Below are 8,066 nucleotides of genomic sequence, written 5' to 3'. Positions count from 1 at the left end.
TCCCCACAGATACACCAGAAATACATCTACACGTGGAACACCTCCTACAGAACGCCTACTGAACGCTGGCAGAAGACCTCAGACCTCCCAAAAGGCAAGAAACTCCCACGTACCTGGGTAGGGCAAAGCGCAGAGATTTCCGCACAGAGGATCGGGGCCGACCGGCACTCACCAGCCCGAGAGGCTTGTCTGATCGCCGCCGGGGCGGGCGGGGCTGGGAGCTGAGGCTCCGGCTTCGGTCAGAGCGCAGGGAGAGGGCTGGGGTTGGCGGCGTGAACACAGCCTGAAGGGGGTTAGTGCGCCACGGCTGGCCGGGAGGGAGTCCGGGAAAAAGTCTGGAGCTGCCGAAGAGGCAAGAGACTTTTTCTTCCCTCTTTGTTTCCTGTGCGCGAGGAGAGGGGATTAAGAGCGCTGCTTAAAGGAGCCCCAAAGACGGGCGCGAGCCACGGCTAAAGGCTCGGACCCCGGAGACGGGCGTGGGACGCTGGGGCTGCTGCTGCCACCGCCAAGAGGCCTGTGTGCGAGCGCAGGTCACTGTCCATGCCCCCTCTCCGGGGAGCCTGTGCAGCCCGCCACTGCGGGGGTCCCGGGAGCCAGGGACGGCTTCCCCAGGAGAGCGCACGGCGCGCCTCGGGCTGGTGCGACGTCACGCCGGCCTCTGCCGCCGCACGCTCGCCCCGCACTCCGTGCCCCTCCCTCCCCTCGGCCTGAGTGAGCCAGAGTCCCCTAACCGGCTGCTCCTTTAACTCCATCCTGTCTGAGCGAAGATCAGACGCCCTCCAGCGACCTACACGCAGAGGCGGGGCCACATCCAAAGCTGAGACCCGGGAGCTGTGAGAACAAAGAAGAGAAAGGGAAATCTCTCCCAGCAGCCTCAGAAGCAGCGGATTAAAACTCCACAATCAACTTGATGTACACTGCATCTGTGGAATACATGAATAGACAACGAATCATCCCAAATTGAGGAGCTGTGTGGATGAAAGGCTCTTGGTGCTGCACCCAGGAATCAGTGCTGTGCCACTGAGGTGGGAGAGCCAACTTCAGGACACTGGTCCACAAGAGACCTCCCAGCTCCACATAATATCAAATGGCGAAAATCTCCCAGAGATCTCCATCTCAACAACAACACCCAGCTTCACTCAACGACCAGCAAGCTACAGTGAAGGACACCCTATGGCAAACAACTAGCAAGACAGGAACACAACCCCACCCATTAGCAGAGAGGCTGCCTAAAATCATAATAAGTCCACAGACACCCTAAAACAAACCACCAGAGGTGGACCTGCCCACCAGAAAGACAAGATCCAGGCTCATCCACCAGAACACAGGCACTAGTCCCCTCCACCAGGAAGCCTACACAACCCACTGAACCAAACTTAGCCACTGGGGACAGACACCAAAAACAACGGGAACCACGAACCTGCAGCCTGCAAAAAGGAGACCCCAAACACAGTAAGATAAGCAAAATGAGAAGAGAGAAAAACATACAGCAGGTGAAGGAGCAAGATAAAAACCCACCAGACCTAACAAATGAAGAGGAAATAAGCAGTCTACCTGAAAAAGAATTCAGAATAATGATAGTAAAGATGATCCAAAATCTTGGAAATAGAATAGACAAAATGCAGGAAACATTTAACAAGGAGCTAGAAGAACTAAAGATAAAACAAGCAATGATGAACAACACAATAAATGAAATGAAAAATACTCTAGATAGGATCAATAGCAGAATAACTGAGGCAGAAGAATGGATAACTAACGTGGAAGATAAAATAGTGGAAATGACTACTGCAGAGCAGAATAAAGAAAAAAGAATGAAAAGAACTGAGGACAGTCTCGGAGACCTCTGGGACAACATTAAACGCACCAACATTCAAATTATAGGGGTTCCAGAAGAAGAAGAGAAAAAGAAAGGGATTGAGAAAATATTTGAAGAGATTATACTTGAAAAATTCCCTAATATGGGAAAGGAAATAGTTAATCAAGTCCAGGAGGCACAGAGAGTCCCATATAGAATAAATCCAAGGAGAAATACGCCAAGGCACATATTAATCAAACTGTCAAAAATTAACTACAAAGAAAACATATTAAAAGCAGCAAAGGAAAAACAACAAATAACACACAAGGGAATCCCCATAAGGTTAACAGCTGATCTTTCAGCAGAAACTCTGCAAGCCAGAAGGGACTGGCAGGACATATTTAAAGTGATGAAGGAGAAAAGCCTGCAACGAAGATTACTCTACCCAGCAAGAATGTCATTCAGATTTGATGGAGAAATTAAAACCTTTACAGACAAGCAAAAGCTGAGAGAGTTCAGCACCACCAAACCAGCTTTACAACAAATGCTAAACGAACTTCTCTAGGCAAGAAACACAACACAAGGAAAAGACCTACAATAACGAACCCAAAACAATTAAGGAAATGGGAATAGGAACATACATATCGATAATTACCTTAAATGTAAATGGACTAAATGCTCCCACCAAAAGACACAGATTGGCTGAATGGATACAAAAACAAGACCCATATATATGCTGTCTACAAGAGACCCACTTCAGACCCAGAGACACATACAGACTGAAAGTAAGGGGATGGAAAAAGATATTCCATGCAAATGGAAACCAAAAGAAAGCTGGAGTTTCAATTCTCATATCAGACAATATAGACTTTAAAATAAAGACTATTAGAAGAGACAAAGAAGGACACTACATAATGATCAAGGGATCATTCCAAGAAGAAGATATAACAATTGTAAATATTTATGCACCCAACATAGGAGCACCTCAATACATAAGGCAAATACTAACAGCCATAAAAGGGGAAATCAACAGTAATACATTCATAATAGGGGACTTTAACACCCCACTTTCACCAATGGACAGATCATCCAAAATGAAAATAAATAAGGAAACACAAGCTTTAAATGATACATTAAACAAGATGGACTTAATTGATATTTATAGGACATTCCATCCAAAAACAACAGAATACACATTTTTCTCAAGTGCTCATGGAACATTCTCCAGGATAATCATATCTTGGGTCACAAATCAAGCCTTGGTAAATTTAAGGAAATAGAAATTGTATCAAGTATCTTTTCCGACCACAATGCTATGAGACTAGATATCAATTACAGGAAAAGATCTGTAAAAACTACAAACACATGGAGGCTAAACAATACACTACTTAATAACGAAGTGATCACTGAAGAAATCAAAGAGGAAATCAAGAAATACGTAGAAACAAATGACAATGGAGACACGATGGCCGAAAACCTATGGGATGCAGCAAAAGCACTTCTAAGAGGGAAGTTTATAGCAATACAATCCCACCTTAAGAAAGAGGAAACATCTCGAATAAACAACCTGACCTTGCACCTAAAGCAGTTAGAGAAAGAAGAACAAAAAAACCCCAAAGTTAGCAGAAGGAAAGAAATCATAAAAATCAGATCAGAAATAAATGAAAAAGAAATGAAATGATAGCAAAGATCAATAAAACTAAAAGCTGGTTCTTTGAGAAGATAAACAAAATTGATAAACCATTAGCCAGACTCATCAAGAAAAAAAGGGAGAAGACTCAAATCAATAGAATTAGAAAAGAAAAAGGAGAAGTAACAACTGACACTGCAGACATACAAAAGATCATGAGAGATTACTACAAGCAACTCTATGCCAATAAAATGGACAACCTGGAAGAAATGGACAAATTCTTAGAAATGCACAACCTGCCAAGGCTGAATCAGGAAGAAATAGAAAATATGAACAGACCAATCACAAGCACTGAAATTGAAACTGTGATTAAAAATCTTCCAACAAACAAAAGCCCAGGACCAGATGGCTTCACAGGCAAATTCTATCAAACATTTAGAGAAGAGCTAACACCTATCCTTCTCAAACTCTTCCAAAATATAGCAGAGGGAGGAACACTCCCAAACTCATTCTACGAGGCCACCATCACCTTGATACCAAAGCCAGACAAGGATGTCACAAAGAAAAAAACTACAGGCCAATATCACTGATGAACATAGATGCAAAAATCCTCAACAAGATACTAGCAAACAGAATCCAACAGTACATTAAAAGGATCATACACCATGATCAAGTGGGGTTTATTCCAGGAATGCAAGGATTCTTCAATATATGCAAATCAATCAACGTGATACACCATATTAATAAATTGAAGGAGAAAAACCATATGATCATCTCAATAGATGCAGAGAAAGCTTTCAACAAAATTCAACACCCATTTATGATAAAAACCCTGCAGAAAGTAGGCATAGGGGGAACTTTCCTCAACATAATAAAGGCCATATATGACAAACCCACAGCCAACATTGTCCTCAATGGTGAAAAACTGAAAGCATTTCCACTAAGATCAGGAACAAGACAAGGTTGCCCACTCTCACCACTCTTATTCAACATAGTTTTGGAAGTTTTAGCCACAGCAATCAGAGAAGAAAAGGAAATAAAAGGAATCCAAATCAGAAAAGAAGAAGTAAAGCTGTCACTGTTTGCAGATGACATGATACTATACATAGAGAATCCTAAAGATGCTATCAGAAAACTACTAGAGCTAATCAATGAATTTGGTAAAGTAGCAGGATACAACATTAATGCACAGAAATCTCTGGCATTCCTATACACTAATGATGAAAAATCTGAAAGTGAAATCTATAAAACACTCCCATTTACCACTGCAACAAAAAGAATAAAATATCCAGGAATAAACCTACCTAAGGAGACAGAAGACCTGTATGCAGAAAAGTATAAGACACTGATGAAAGAAATTAAAGATGATACAAATAGATGGAGAGATGTACCATGTTCTTGGATTGGAAGAATCAACATTGTGAAAATGACTCTACTACCCAAAGCAATCTACAGATTCAATGCAATCCCTATCAAACTACCACTGGCATTTTTCACAGAACTAGAACAAAAAATTTCACAATTTGTATGGAAACACAAAAGACCCCAAATAGCCAAAGCAATCTTGAGAACGAAAAATGGAGCTGGAGGAATCAGGCTCCCTGACTTCAGACTATACTACAAAGCTACAGTAATCAAGACAGTGTGGTACTGGCACAAAAACAGGAAGATAGATCAATGGAACAAGATAGGAAGCCCAGAGATAAACCCATGCACATATGGTCACCTTATCTTTGATAAAGGAGGCAGGAATGTACAGTGGAGAAAGGACAGCCTGTTCAATAAGTGGTACTGGGAAAACTGGACAGGGACATGTAAAAGTATGAGATTAGATCACTCCCTAACACCATACACAAAAATAAGCTCAAAATGGATTAAAGACCTCAATGTAAGGCTAGACACTATCAAACTCTTACAGGAAAACAGACAGAACACTCTATGACGTAAGTCACAGCAGATCCTTTTTACCCACCTCCTAGAGAAATGGAAATAAAAACAAAAATACACAAATGGGACCTAATGAAACTTCAAAGCTTTTGCACAGCAAAGGAAACCATAAAGAAGACCAAAAGACAACCCTCAGAAACCACAAACAAGACCAAAAGACAACCTTCATTTGCAAATGAAGCAACTGACAAAGGATTAATCTCCTAAAATTTATAAGCAGCTCATGCAGCTCAATAACAAAAAAACAAACAGGGCTTCCCTGGTGGCGCATTGGTTGAGAGTCCGCCTGCCGATGCAGGGGATACGGGTTCGTGCCCCAGTCCGGGGAGGATCCCACATGCCGTGGAGCGGCTGGGCCCGTGAGCCATGGCCGCTGAGCCTGCACGTCCGGAGCCTGTGCTCCGCAACAGGAGAGGCCACAACAGTGCGAGGTCCACATACCACAAAAAAACAAAACAAACAAACAAAAAAAACCAACCCAATCCAAAAATGGGCAGAAGACCTAAATAGACACTTCTCCAAAGAAGATATACAGACTGCCAGCAAACACATGAAAGAATGCTCAACATCATTAATCATTAGAGAAATGCAAATCAAAACTACAATGAGATATCATCTCACACCAATCAGAATGGCCATCATGAAAAATTCTACAAAAAATAAATGCTAGAGAGGGTGTGGAGAAAAGGGAACACTCTTGCACTGTTGGTGGGAATGTGAATTGATATAGCCACTATGGAGAGCAGTATGGAGGTTCCTTAAAAAACTACAAATAGAACTACCATATGACCCAGCAATCCCTCTACTGGGCATATACCCTGAGAAAACCATAATTCAAAAAGAGGCATGTACCAAATTGTTCATTGCAGCTCTATTTACAATAGCCGGGAGATGGAAATAACCTAAGTGTCCATCGACACATGAATGGGTAAAGAAGATGTGACACATATATACAATGGAATATTACTCAGCCATAAAAAGAAACGAAATTGAGCTATCTGTAATGAGGTGGATATACCTAGAGTCTGTCATACAGAGTAAAGTAAGTCAGAAAGAGAAAGACAAATACCGTATGCTAACACATATATATGGAATTTAAGAAAAAAAAATGTCATGCAGAACCTGGGGTAAAACAGGAATAAAGACACAGACCTACTTGATAATGGACTTGAGGATATGGGGAGGGGTAAGGGTAAGCTGTGACAAAGTGAGAGAGAGGCATGGACATATATACACTACCAAACTTAAGGTAGATAGCTAGTGGGAAGCAGCTGCACAGCACAGGGAGATCACCTCGGTGCTTTGTGACCGCCGGAGGGGTGGGATAGGGAGGGTGGGAGGGAGGGAGCTGCAACAGGGAAGGGATATGGGAACAGATGTATATGTATAACTGATTCACTTTGTTATAAAGCAGAAACTAATACACCATTGTGAAGTAATTATAGTCCAATAAAGTTGTAAAAAAAAACTCAATCAAAAAATGAACAGAAGCTCTAAATAAACATGTCGCCAAAGAAGACATACGTTGCCAAAAAGCACATGACAAGATGCTCAACATCTCTAATTATTAGAGAAATGCAAATCAAAACTTCAATGAGGTCTCACCTCACACTGGTCAATATGGCCATCATCAAAAATCCTACAAACAAGAAATGCTGGAGAGGGTGTGGAGAAAAGGGAACCCTCCTACACTGTTGGTGGGAATGTAAATTGGTACAGCCACTATGGAGAACAGTATGGAGGTTCCTTAAAAAACTAAAAATAGGACTACCATATGACCCAGCAATACCACCCGTAAGTATATTCCCAGGGAAAACCATAATTCAAAGAGATACATGTACCCCAATGTTCACTGCATCACTATTTACAATAACCAGAACATGGAAACAACCTAAATGTCCATCAACAGAAAAATGGGTAAAGAAGGTGGGTACAATGGAATATTACTCAACCACAAAATAGAACAAAATAATGCCATTTGCAGCAATATGGTTGGACCTAGAAATCGTCATACTTAGTTAAGTAAGACACAGAAAGACAAATATCATATGATATCACTTGTATTAGGAATCTAAAAAGAGGGTAAAAATGAACTTAGTTACAAAACAGAAGTAGTCACAGATGTAGAAAACAAACTTATGGTTACTAGAGGATAAGGGTGGGCGGATAAATTGGGAGATTGACATTGACATATATACACTACTATATATAAAATAGGTAACTAATAAGAACCTATAGTATAGCACAGGGAACTCTACTCAATACTCTGTAATGGCCTATATGGGAAAAGGATCTAAAAAAAAGAGTGGATAGGGCCTCCCTGGTGGCGCAGTGGTTGAGAGTCCGCCTGCCGATGCAGGGGATACGGGTTCGTGCCCCGGTCTGGGAGGATCCCATATGCCGCGGAGCGGCTGGGCCCGTGAGCCGTGGCCGCTGTGCCTGCGCATCCGGAGCCTGTGCTCCGCAACGGGAGAGGCCACAACAGTGAGAGGCCCGCATACCACAAAAAGAAAAAAGAAAAAAAAAAAAAAAAAAAAAAAGAGTGGATATATGTATATGTATAACTGATTCACTTTGCTCTACACCTGAAACTAACACAGCATTGTGGATCAACTATACTCCAATAAAAATTGTAAAAATAAAAAGATATAACAGTTATAAACACATATGCATCTAACAATAAAGCCCCCAAAT

Source organism: Mesoplodon bidens (genome assembly GCF_964165515.1).
Source record: "Mesoplodon bidens genome assembly, chromosome: 4".
In the NCBI taxonomy this organism is placed as follows: domain Eukaryota; kingdom Metazoa; phylum Chordata; class Mammalia; order Artiodactyla; family Ziphiidae; genus Mesoplodon; species Mesoplodon bidens.
The sequence above is the reverse complement of the archived record's forward strand: the minus strand, read 5'-3'. Positions refer to the sequence as shown.